Raw genomic sequence first — 13,586 nt, 5'->3', positions numbered from 1 at the left:
TTAACTTGATGACACAATTAGTTCAGTGAAACACTGACATGGTTATTGCTTGCCTTATAAAACAGAGGTTGACCACCTCACAAGCTCTCTAATTAGTATTTTAGTACATCATCCTTTTTCCCTCCTATTTACAAATGCTGACTAATCTGCTTGCATACTTCCAACGTTTTGTTTTATCTCCTCCGTAAATTCCTCTTCTCAGCAAGTATTCTCAGGCTGGCAGTGACCAAGAGGACAATACTGCAGAATGAGAGAGTCACCAATGTTCAAGCATTGGTTTAGCATTGAACACCAAACCAACCTTCATAATTGTAAAGAAATCTTAAAATGCATTATTGAAAAAAGATGCACTTTATTCATGAAACAAGTACGTTACGCACAAGAGCTCACAAATAGAAGCAGACTTCAGCCATTCAGCCCCGCACACCAGATTTGAGAGGAATATGGCCATTCTTCCATTTCTGCCCTTATATGCTAACATCTATTTATTTTTGACATGAAAACATTCATTAATTAATGCTTCACTGCCCTTTTGGACTGAGAATTCTGAAAGATTATTCTCTGGATAAAGAAACTTACCTGACACCCAAGTCCATCACCAAATCCACCCTCTCACGCCCTGGATGAGGTTTCAATTATTAAGTATGTTCATTAACAGCTAATTGAATTGTGTGAATTCTTAATGTGGGTTGCAGGCTATCCAAGTGGAATATCAGGTACAGTTCTCATAGTATACTTTGTCTTACCCTGGCAGTGGAGAAGGCCACGTTCACAATGGTAGGTGTGGGTGTGGACCTGCAACTGGAAACTCAAAATGGAGACTGTTGACAAAATGCCGATACTCCTCAAAATGGTCAGCTGATCCACTCTAACTTATCAACATAGAGGAGACCACATCAATAACACTGAAAGCAATGGACGAGTTTGGAGGAGGCAGATGCAAATCTCTGCCTCATCTGGAAGGTCTGCTTAAGTCCTTCGATGGTGGTGAAAGGAGGTGGTGTAGGGATAAATGCTGTACTTCATAGGTTTGCAGAGGATACACCACAAAGCAGGGGTGGGTGGGAGTGATGAGCGGACCAGAGAGTCACAGATGGAGTCATCCCTCCATCTAACATCCAACAGCCTGTCTTTAATAAAAGTCCCCCTACCCACCTCCTCCTTCATCTGGCTCCATCTGCCCATCATCTCTCACCTCACCTAATTCCACCTATCTTCTCCCCGTGACTGTCTCGCCCAACCCTCTCACCTCTTTTGTACTGGGAATCACTCAGTCCTGATCCAGGGTCTAAACCTGACACAACAAACAGCCCCTGATTGTCCACAAATGCTGACTGACCTCCAGCAGTTGGTTTTTGCTTCATATTGCAGAATTCATTTAAGTATTTTACAGAAGGCTTTCTGAAAATGGGGAATAATATTGATGAATTTAAACATATTTTGAACCTCTATTCAACTATCTTTCAAATTGTTCTGAATAAAGCAGTAAGGCTGAGAAATGCCTCTGCATTTGAAAGGAAGGATTAAGGCAGTGTTGCACAATAAGACCCATGCCGTTTTCTGCAGGGCCATCTCATTCCCCACAACCGTACCACCCATTGTAAGCAACAGAAAGTCTTCAGGCATGCAAATGCAAAAATTGGTTTTCAAGTCAGTAGTGAGAAAATCTTGAAAGGGTTCTTGATAGGAAAATTCCAGGAGCATTGGGAGGAATGTGGGGGAAGTTGAGATGGGAGGTTCAGCATTGTTGAAGATCTTTTGGCCCTTGGGTATGCAGTCCCAATGATAAGGCAATACTGGCCAGAAAAGATAGAATCAAGTGGTAAACTAAATGTTGGAGGACCTGGCAACCACAAGGTCCACATGTCGCACTCAACTGAACAAGTGAACAAGTGCTGTCTTTGCTTCAGAAACATACCTCAACTGCTGTGGCCCATGCAGTTTTCTGCCAGACATGAAAGGTTAACCAAGCTAGGACTTCTCTTTTGAGCGACAGAGGTGCGACAACAGAGGTGTGCACAATCATTAAAAGGAACAACCAAGTTGACAACCAGCAACTTTTTCCCCAGGGTGGAAATAGCCAATACCAGTATCTGTTGAAGGTGAGTGGAGACATCAGAGGCAAGTTTAATTCCCCCCCCCCCCCCCAGAGAGTGGTGGGTGTCTGGAATGCATTGCCAAGAGGGGAAGGAGGGACGCTTAAAAGACAAATGGAGGCAAGAAAAATAGAGGGCTGTAGGCTGTGAGGTTGGGAAGTGTAAGGTTGATGGTGGAATAAGATTATATAGGTCAACAAAACATCATGTGGCTGAACTGTGCTGCACTGGTCCGTGTTCTATTTCATCTCCACCCGCACACTCAGAGGAATTCGGCAAAATACACAAAGGGGCAAATCATATTTAGTCACCAAATTTGGAAATTAAATTCTTTTGAGCAGCACACAAAATATTGTAGAGAAACACAAGAGCTGCAGATGCTGGAATCGTGAACAAAGAATTGCTGGAGGAACTCAGCAGGTCTGACAGCATCCAAGGATTGAAATGGTCAGTCAAAATTTTGGATCTGCACTCTTTATCTTTCTGCTGTCGGACCTGCTGAGTTCCTCCAGCAATTCTTTGTCTACAAAAGAATATTGTGCTCCGTGAAGAATGTATACTTTGAAGACTTTCATGAAGACATCCGTAACATGTTAAGAATCTTCTTTAAGAATAAATTTCCTCTCCACAAAGAATTTGTATGTGTCACGAGATCAGGCGATATTTTTGCAGAAATATTTTCCACTGAAAATGCCCATGTCATCATCTTTAATGTTAATTCTCTATGTAAACAGGTCCGGGTGGCTTTGTAATTACATGCCACTGTCACTAGATGTAGCTCTATAGCCGCTATGACTTGTATCAAAGAGCATTCAGAGGCACTGTGAGAAGTGGCACAGGAGATCTATTAGCATTTCAAAATAATCAAGGGATAATTGACCATGGTCCTTCTGGCAAAGGAAGGAGGGAAGAAACCCATGATGTTATTGTTTACGACATAAAAGAAGCTCCAAGGAAAGAAGTCTTTGGTCAAACTCTCCAACTCCCGTCTACACAATTTATGAAACAAAGACAAATGCATTTTTATTGCAGAATTAATCGTAGATTGCGAAAGGAAAGCCAATTTTGTTGCTCTTATTTCTAAAATAGCTCATTATTTTAATGAGGAATTCTGAAATAAAAATGCCAGTTGCAAGAGTTACACAGATTTAAAATAATGAGACATGCAACTGTGTGGGAATCATGGGCGCCAACCTGCATCCTACAACTGCACGACATCACAACTTCCCTGCTGGTACACTAGTATTCTCGTTCCGCCATGCTGCTCCGATTCTTATCATTTTCATTAAAATGATTCAGATGTGCAGAGCACTCTGCTTGCTCCCAAATCAGCTGTTAGCTGGGCCCTTGTTTAAAAGCATCTCAAAATTCTTGGTAAGCCCAGCCAAATCTGGTTCAAAAATTCATTAAATAATTATTTTTTTCCATTTAAAAATATAATGGTGAGCCCAATGAAATATATTTCTTGCTGACATTGAGTACTTGTAACAAGGAGGGAGGCTTATCAGTTCAATTTATGTCATAGCTCAAGTTCAGGTATTTGCAATTTGAAATCAGAAGTATAAAACATGACAGCACATTACAGGCCTTTTGGTCCACGATGTTGTGCTAACCCATATATATCTACTAAAAAAATAAACCCTCGCTACCTCAGAACCCTTTATTTTTCTTTCATCCATGTGCCTGAATAAAAGTCTCTTAAATCCCCCCTCATGTTTCAGCCTCCAACACCACCCCGGGCAAGGCATTCCAGGCATCCACAACTCTCTGCGTAAAAAAATGTACCCCTGACGTCTTCCCTAAACTTCCCTCCCTTCACTTTGCACAGGTGTCCTCTGGTACTTGCCATTCCTGGCTGGGAAAAAGGCACTGGCTGACTACCTTATCGAAGCCTCTCAGAATCTTACAGACCTCCATTAAGTCATCTCTCATCCTTCTTCACTCCACAGGGAAAAGTCTTAGCTTTGCTAACCTTGCCTCATAGCTTATTGTCTAATCCAGGCAACATCCTGGTAGATCTTCTCTGCACTCTCTCCATGGCTTCCACAACCTTCCTATAATGAAGTGACCAAACCTGAACATAACATTCAAAGTGTGGCCTCACCAGAGATTTGTAGAGTTGCAACAGGACCTCTTTACTCCTGAACTCAATCCCCAATTTATGAAGCTCAGGATCAAATAGACCTTCCTAACTATCCTATCAACCTGCACAGGAACATTAAGAAATTTATGGATTTGGACCCCATGGTCTCTCTGTTCTTCCTCACTGTTAAGTATCCTACCTTTAACCATGTACTCAGCCTTCTGGTTTGTCCTTCCAAAATCACCTCACACTTATCCAGATTGCAATCCATCTGCCACTTCTCTGCATCCTGTCTATATCCTCTTGTAACCTTCGACAACCTTCAGTTCCATCCACAGCTCCTCCAACATTCGTGTCATTCTCAAACCAACTGACCCCTCTTTCCAACTCTTCATCCAGGTCATTTATAAAAATCACAAAGAGCAGGGGTCCCTTCCATTACTACTCTCTGCTTTCTACATGCAACCCCTCCAGTTCTGTATCCACACAGCCATGGTTCAATGGATCCCATGGTGATTTAAAAAAAAACAAGAAATTCAGCAAGTTCCAAATAATTTCATTAAATAGAATTCTCACATATATTTGTAAGTTTTGATAAAATGCAAGTTTAAGAATTCATTGTAACCATTTTCGTATATCAGCAATCTTCCTCAAGTTGTTTAAAAGACTCTTAAAAATATCATGAAGCTTGTTAACACCAGTCCCAAAAGAGGGCTTGCTGGTGCTCTCACATTATGTTCCTCTGTCACTTGAGGAGCCATCTTATCTCAAAGTTCTAACCTACAAAAGTACCCACTATAACCCACTACTTTCACCATTCTCACCTGGAGTCAAGCACAAGTCCTCAGGGCTCAGTGACACCTGGCCAGTTTTCCAGGAGCCATCCAAACCCAGACCTGGACCAGGTCCCATTGGACTTGGAATTAGGACTCAGTATTGAGATCCCCAGAGATCAAATAATCTGTGCTTACATTGGGCCAGAATCCAGATCAATATCCATCCCTGATGTCAGATGAACATTGCTGATATGCCTGCCACCTCAAAACATGTACATGACTGATAAGTATAGGTTTGTCACTGCGTGACATGGGATGCAGTATTGGTGGGCTCAAGTGAAAAGGTGCACATGAGGTGGGTCGGATGAAGGAGAGAGGGGATAGTGATTAGAGCAGCAAGGAGGATGAGGAAGTTAACAAAAGGGTTGAAGAAACAAAGCAGGAATAAGGGCAACAAGAAAAGGGAGAATGGGGTAGTGAGGAGGGGGTGATTGCAGCAGTGATACCATGTAAGTGAGCAGCCATTTGTGTCTGTAAATATGACTCAAATTATACATTTGTACAGATTTATAGACAGGAAAAGTTTAGAAGGATATGGACCAAGTGAAAGCAAATGGGTCGAGCCCAGATGGCAACTTAGTCATTATGGGCAAACATGGTCAAAGAGCCTATCCCATGCTGCTCGACTCTATGCTTCACATGAAGCACACTTCCTGAGAGCTGCCCTCAGAAGTGGTTTGGTTGTAATTCTGACCCTTGCTGCAAAAAGATTTTGCAAAGTACAGTGCAGGCAGCCATCATCCAACTGCTGGGGCATGGAGGCAGAATAGGCAGAAAAAGGATCCAGCACAGACCACTGGATGGCAGGCCCAGGAAGCAGCATCCTTGTGCAAAGGAATAGCTGGAGGATCACTTGTCCTGCAGGACTATGGAGCAAAAGGAAGGGCTGAGAAGCTCCGTTTTTAGCAGTCATGGACCCTTTCTATGCCATAAATGTACTTGCATGCTGTTCAAGATTTAGATTCAGATTTATTGTCATCACATACAACCCAGAGATTATTTATTCCTGCGGGCCAGGCAGAATTACCAATTATTAGCAGTGCAAAATAAAAACAAAACCTAACTCAACATACACAGGTAAACAAATTTTTTAAAAAATCACTGGCTCTCTTCCAGGCTAGGTGGGACGTGCTCCGACAGGACAGTTTGGATCTGTACTGGAGTGGGACTAATATCCTTGTGGGAAGGTTTGCTATTGCTGCTCTGGCGGCGGGTGTGGTGGGGGGGGGGGTGTTTAAACTACATTTGGCCGGGGTATAGGAACTAGAGTGCCAGAGCATATAGAGGAGTGGAGGAGAGCAAAGATTATGTGAAAATTGCATGTGAAGTTGGAAGTCAATGGGTTGAACATGGTGGAAATGTTTTCAGGTGCATCTATTTCGAAGCAAGGAGTATTGTAGGAAAGGCAGACGAGCTTTGAGCATGGATTGGCATGTGGAATTATGACATGGTGGCCATTAGTGAAACTTGGTTGCAGGACTGGCAGCTTCAGACGCAATAGAACGGGAGGAATGGCATTTCTCATCAGGACAGGCCAGAGGGGCTCATTAACTGAGGCTATTTTGGTGGAGCTGAGGAACAGGAAAGGTAATTTGCCAGAGTTTCTGGTGTCATCCCAAATCTCTGCAAACTTCTGAGGAAGTAGAGGCGCTGACATGTTTTCTTCACGATGCCATTTGTGTGTTGGGTCCAGGAAAGATTCTCCAAGATGGTGACTCTCAAAAACTTAATTGCTCACCCTCTCTACCCCTGATTCCCCAATGGTCACTGGATCGTACACCTCTGGTTTTCCCTTCCTGAAATGAACAATCAGCTCAATCAGGGGTTCGAATCTCTCAACCTCCACCACAAACAAGATTCCTTCGTGAACATTTGAAAATGCTTAGGTCTCTCAAACTTTCACTTTCTTCTCTGCCCAGTGGTTTTGTGAGTGCTTCAATGATAAAGTAATTCAGTTATCTTATCCAAAATTCAGGCCAAGTCAAATCTGGGAATTCTCTTCCTTTATTTGGAGATCACATTGGGGCATTTTTTTTTTCAACCAGTTTTAATATTTCTGGGACCTGTAACTACCTTTCACATCTTCCCCTTCTGCAGCTGAATGAAAGAATTAATATTTGCTCCATCACCTGCACATCATGAAGCAGAACCCTGTTATGAATTGCCTGTAAAATCTACAGGACTACAAGATTTACGTTGCTATGTGGCAAGCATTCATTCCTTGAAAATGTTAACAGCAGAAGTGATTAGATCATGTTATTGCCAGTTAATTCTTAGCTAAACTGTACCAGCAGTTAGATATGTGATTATTAAAATAACTCACCTCGGAATCATTTTCTGCTCCATTTTGATTTCTCACACAATAATGCAAATGTAGGAAAATATCACACTTTAAATAATAACGGTACTGAAATACACTAGTTGATGCTATTGATCAATTCTGCAATTTATGCAATTGTGAATCAATAAATGTGCACAAGATTTAGAGAATTTCATGGAAAAATAATTAGATAGCTGGCTGGTGCAAATCACATTCCTGAGGCATGTCAGCACGATCTGGAGGATGGGAGATCAATGTACTCACATGCACCAGCTTTCCTGAAACAATAATTTTGCTCATCCCATTGAGTCTGAGGGCCTGGCAAGTTTTGAATATAAGTAAAATCTTTCCCTGACTTACATATTCTCATTTTAGATTATAAGTTTAAGTGCAATGTTCAACTAAGTAGGAAACTCAACAGAAGTACTCAGTTGAAGGCACAGCCACAATTGCTTTTACTTTTCACATCATCAATGTTGCTGTCTGTGGCAAGGTTATGGGCCATGTCCCACTCTTGTGCATTGTTATAATCACCTGAGCCATCTTCTATTTTATCTGGATATCCTATAAGTGGATCATCTCTGCAGGGATTCAATGGACAGGTCTCCAATGGTGCCTATGAGTTGGAAAGGACAGGTGAGGTGGATGGTTGTGGCCTTGTTGCCAAGACTCGGCTGGACCATACCACATCACCTGTCCCTCCTGGAACAGTTTCTTTGTTAAAAACAACTTTGACCACATCAACCAGGCAGAGGTCTGCATGCTATGTGACCGTCCTTGAGGGAAAGGAAACGGTAGATCTTTTGGACATGTGCCAGGATATCTCATCATCTGAATTCTCAAACACACACCAAGATGTCATTTCAATGGAGGCGAGATGGGCTCTCCACTTCAGACTTTTTGTGCACAACCAAATTATCAACTGCAGTGCATGCTGGTCTCGATTTGGCAGTGAGGTACATGAGAATGTTACCCATCTCCATGTAGACTGTTTATTTTCAGAGGTCTGGGAAGAGGGTACACAATTCAGCTGCATAACCCAGGATTCTGTGCCCATGGTGTTCTAAGCACAAATAGCGAGGCAAATATTTACCATCTCTGGCTGATTATCACCTTGGTACAAAATACACTTTGGTCGGCCAAAAACTATTGCCCTTCCAGTGCAAGGATATATCCACCACCAAATATTACAGGTGGCAGACTCCCAGATTTAGAACGACATGCTGGTAGACACACAGAGTTTGGTACAGCCATGACAAAGGTCCCATGGAAAAAGACCATACATAGTATAGTGTTCTCACGCTACTGAACACTGAGGGATTGGGCCGTCTGAAATAACCTCTCAAACTTGTAAGGTTTGGAACTGAAAATTGATGACATGATGCTTTACAAAAATGTATTCCATTTATACCATCAAAGCAAGATTAAAAGAAGTTTATTAAATTCCTAAGAGCCATGCATAAGATACTGAGAGTTACAGCATCCTGATTTTGATAAGATAGAAAGAGATATGATCATTTATTTGTAATACCTCTTGCAAGCACTTATGAAAGTTATTGAGAAATTAAATATCAGACTTTGGATCTGCTGAGTCGCGTGAGCCCGTAGGGAAGCGGTCGACAATGGAGAGGATTATTCCCAGCCTAGCGGCGACCTTAACCGCTCCAGTTTCCAATGAATCAGAACGTCAAAAGTGAGGCGAAAGGTTGAAAATTCAAAGACCATTTCTGAGAACACATCTCGTATACCAAGTGTGTTTGAAAGGCTGAGATGAAAAAGGAGAGATGAGTTTGGAAACAGACCTTACCTCCTTCGTTTCCAAACGTGACAGAAGTTATGAGGATTTTATGTTCAAATTAATTTTTTTTTAAATCAGACTTCACTGAAAAACAGAACAGAGCAATCTGGCAAAGGTATACTTTTAATGTTGAAACTTACAATATTCCGTCAATTAGAGATCCCAGGTCTTTTTTATTGCAATGCAAGATTCAGAACTACAATTATTGAAAGAAGATCAAAGTGATCAATCATAATGTTTGAGGTGGGAGGTCTGGACTGTGAGCTGCAATTAACTTCGTTTGTTGTCACTTGTGCAAGGCACAGCGAAAAGGTTTGTTCTGTGCTTTACAGAAGGTCTAGCCATGCCCATGTACAACAGAATTAAATAATGGATAGAGAGTTACAGTGAGAAACATGTTCAAAAGTGCAAGGGCAACATTATTTTATGACGTTTATTTAGTGGTCAGATAGGAACAGGAAAGAAACTGTCCTCGTATCTTGTGGTGTGTGATTTCACACTCAAATCTTTTTCCTGTCGGAAGGAGGAATAAATATGTGATTGGAATGAGATGAGTCCTTTAATGTGTCGGCTGCTTTACCAAGGCATTGGGAGGAGCAGATGGGGTTGACTGAGTGAAGGAAAGTTTGTGCGACTGTGTGAGCTGCATTCACAGTTTCTTGCAGTCTTGGACAGTCTCGTTTCTCCTGCATCACACAGTTATGTTTTTTTTCACACAGCTGCTTCATTCCAGGAAATGATTCCCATTTTCCGGGGATGCATGCTGCGTAAAACGCTTCGAATGGGAATGAGGGTGCCATTCCCATTCTGACATTTTGCCTCGTCCTTTGCGGAACGCCTGCAGTCTAAACTGAACTGCAGGCATTTTGTGACCAAGGAGCTAATGAATACGACACAGCAATGACACGTGATGACGCGCAAAGCACACAATGTTGCAGCTCGCGTTTTTTAAATTTGCAGCAAGCAGACATTCACTTACCAGCATCGGATGACCATGAAATTAACCTACATTTGAATAATGCTATACATAGTCACTGCAAGCGTTAAAAGCACCTCAGGATCAACAGCCATTCTCCTCTGTTGGATGCGTATAATTCATGTCACAGTTGATATCGATGCAGTGGTGCTGTACGCCCCATGTATGTTATACATAGCAGTCAACATCCTGCCTCTTTACATTCCGTACTGCCGGTATGCTGTCTAAACTAGTGGTCAAAAACAGAGATTTGCATTTTTGGTCGTTCCTATGTGAACAACCACTGCCAGGATGTCGGGAGACTCTTCCTACTGGTAAAATCCCGCAAAGTCTATGTGAAAAACACTAGTGATTCATCCTGACAAAATATTCTGAATGCTCATGTGTAAACTCAACATGAGGCCCTTTCAAGCAAGGAAAATGCCCGAGTGTAAAAGCGGAGGTTCTCCACCCTTATGCCTAGAGATGTACCTTTCTGAATGTGCCATGACCAGCTCCGAGGCGCCGAATCCAACCTTTCTTGTGGAATGATAATCAGCGGAGCGCAGCACTCTTCCCCCTGGCTTGAATGTACAGCCGCTGCAAGCAGCTGATTCGGGGTGGGCTGTTGACGCCGTCAGCCCGTGACCCATCTCCCCACTCATCCCTCTCCCTCCATGACCCCCTCAAAGCAGGGGCGGCAGGCGAGAGCCGTCGGGGCTGCGGGAGCCGGTGGGAGCCACGGGGACTGGTGGGGCAGCGGGGGGCTGTGACGGCCTCACCAGGCCGCTTCATCCTTTGAGGCTGCCCTGAAGCTCAAAACACGCCAGAGCAGTGGCTGTCTTCCCTATCCATAATCTGCCACGCAACTTGAACTGTTCTGGCAGGTGGTGCTATAGCACCAGTGGCCCCGCCTCCATTGGATCTGGAGGACACAATGAGGCGCCACTCAATATAAATGCAACACAGGACACAGGAGCAGCCTTTTAGGGCTGCTCAATGAAAGCTAAGTTTTAAGTTTTCCTTCCGCACTTGTAGCCGGTCTCCAGGTGGAGTTCTGGCATGAAATGGCCTATGGTCCATTGGTCAAATGAAGGTTGAACAGCCAGTAAAATAGTTAAAGTAGTTCAATGACAAAGCTCTTTCACTCTGTCCAGGGCAGAGGCGATTCTGCAAAGGAACAAAAGTACATTCAAGAACCAGCTGGCCCAGTCCAGCAAGTCCGCCTGAGGATGCAGGACAGCAGACAGGCCAGAGCCAGCGTGATGCAGATCACCCCCTTGCTCACACTCACTATCGTCAGTCAGGAGCGGCAACTAGAATTATCGCTGGGGTCTGAATGAGGATCTGTCCCAGAGATGTTGTTTGACCACCAATGTCCTCCAGAGGTGGCACTAGAAACAAGGGAGAAACACCCCCCCCCACCCCCCCACATTGAGGAGAAACAGGGGATGGTAGACCAGTGAGGGCTCAGTGGATGAGGGATCCACACAGGCTGCGGGCTATTGGTGACTTGCAGTTGGAGGACCTTCATGGGGTGAGGGAGACACAGGCTCATGGGAACCAGGTATCGGAGCCAAGATTCAAGAGGGTGCTAAGGGCAAGAAGGGCTTCGGGCATGCTAGGTGGTTTGGATCTGGAACTTGGGTGGTCGATGGATTGTTCAGGAGTCTGTGTGGCTGCAGGAGTGCTGGTGGTGAATCCACGGACACTCGCTAACCCTGAAGGAGCTACCTTTTGCTTTTCTTTCTCGCGTAACGTAAGGGGAACTAGGCAATACGAATGGAGACTGTCTGCCTTACAGCAGGCAAAAGTTAAAGCACATCGCACGTTAACTTTTTTTAATAATGTATATTATGTTACAATAAAAGGAACCTTGAAATTTACGGAACATGTTCCCAAAGATGGCAAAAGCAGTTGGGTGTTGATTATATTCAAATTATATAGACTAATTTCTGAAAATCGCATTTTGCTTTTTAACGTGGGTAATTTGAGGCACGATGTGGGTGACATGAAAACTGATGGAGACTGATTGCTGTGATGAATGAACAACTCCACTATAATTGTGTCATTTCATTAGCAGGATGGTAGAAATTAAACTGGATGGATCTCGAAAAGTAAAAACAAATTGCAGGTGCTGAAAGAATAAAAATAATAAAACAGAAAATATTGGAGATACTCAGCAAAGTAGAGAGCATCTGCAAAACGAAAGGTTGTTAAAATTTCAACTCAAACTAATCTGGATATTTCTTCAATCCCTCTGTTCCCAAAGATATTATTATTTAAAATTCCAGTGTTATTTTGTTATCACTGCAGCAACCTCCTTTGAAGAAGACCGCAGAGCCCACCTCACTGACAAAAGGCAAAGGAGGAAAAACCCAACACCCAACCCCAACCAACCAATTTTCCCCTGCAACCGCTGCAACCGTGTCTGCCTGTCCCGCATCGGACTTGTCAGCCACAAACGAGCCTGCAGCTGACGTGGACATTACCCCTCCATTAATCTCTTGGTGCCTGCCACATTGACCACCGCCAGTGGGCTGATATCGCCTCAAACCGTGCATCTTGGCGCCTCACAGTGCGGCGGGCAGCAACCTCCTTGGAAGAAGACCGCAGAGCCCACCTCACTGACAAAAGACAAAGGAGGAAAAACCCAACACCCAACCCCAACCCACCATTTTTCCCCTGCAGCCGCTGCAACCGTGCCTGCCTGTCCCGCATCGGACTTGTCAGTCACCAACGAGCCTGCAGCTGACGTGGACTTTTACCCCCTCCATAAATCTTCGTCCGCGAAGCCAAGCCGAAGATTGATCAATCTAGTAAGAATTCTGAGGAATAGACTACTTTTCTATTTAGTTTCAAGTTCAGATGTCACCAAAATTTTACGATTCCCAAGAAACTTCTTACTGTTAATTGTATACAAATCGTGTTCATTCATCTCTTCCACTACTGAATAAGTCAAGAAGTAAAAACACAATGCAGGAGGAACCCAGCAGGCCAGTGTCCTTTAAATAACAAAGATAAAAATGCATGACTATAGTCGCATTGAGGGAAAGAGTCGAAAGTGAGTTGAACCAACTGACTTTAATGGAACTCTCGCACGCGTTTAAATCCCTCAGAATCCGACGATGCTTGCGACTCCTGGGATCTTTATGACATCAGCTGCTAGCCTATGGGTTTGCCCTGCACCCAGAGCTCTGCCGCAGACTTGCCCGCGATTCTGTGAGCTGGTTCGCCTTTTGCCTGGGTGAGCTGCCACATAACCAACGTTTCGGGCTTGAGCCCTTCATCAAGGTTTTGGGAGGCATCCGAATAAAAGAGGTAAGGGGGAGACTTGGGGGAGGAGCATGGTCCCAAAGGCGAGAAAGGAGAGGGATGGCACAGCAGCCAGCACGGGATGGTTAGCTTTCCCTTCGGCCCCCCCCCACCCCCCCAATTCCCTTCCACCTGTATTTTTTCACTCAACTCTCCACCCTCTTTCAGTTCACCTAGCCATCT

General features: G+C 43.8%; 1 protein-coding gene across 1 annotated transcript in view; it reads right to left on the bottom strand.

The window, feature by feature from the left end:
• The window catches only part of LOC138744861 (plasmanylethanolamine desaturase 1), a 152,122-nt gene that overhangs the window by 58,834 nt on the left and 79,702 nt on the right, over window positions 1-13,586 (bottom strand). The gene's annotated exons all lie outside the window — the stretch shown is intronic.

The sequence above is a fragment of the Narcine bancroftii genome, chromosome 10, assembly GCF_036971445.1.
Source record: "Narcine bancroftii isolate sNarBan1 chromosome 10, sNarBan1.hap1, whole genome shotgun sequence".
Taxonomy (NCBI): Eukaryota; Metazoa; Chordata; class Chondrichthyes; order Torpediniformes; family Narcinidae; genus Narcine; species Narcine bancroftii.
This window is presented reverse-complemented; position numbering and strand designations above follow the sequence as displayed.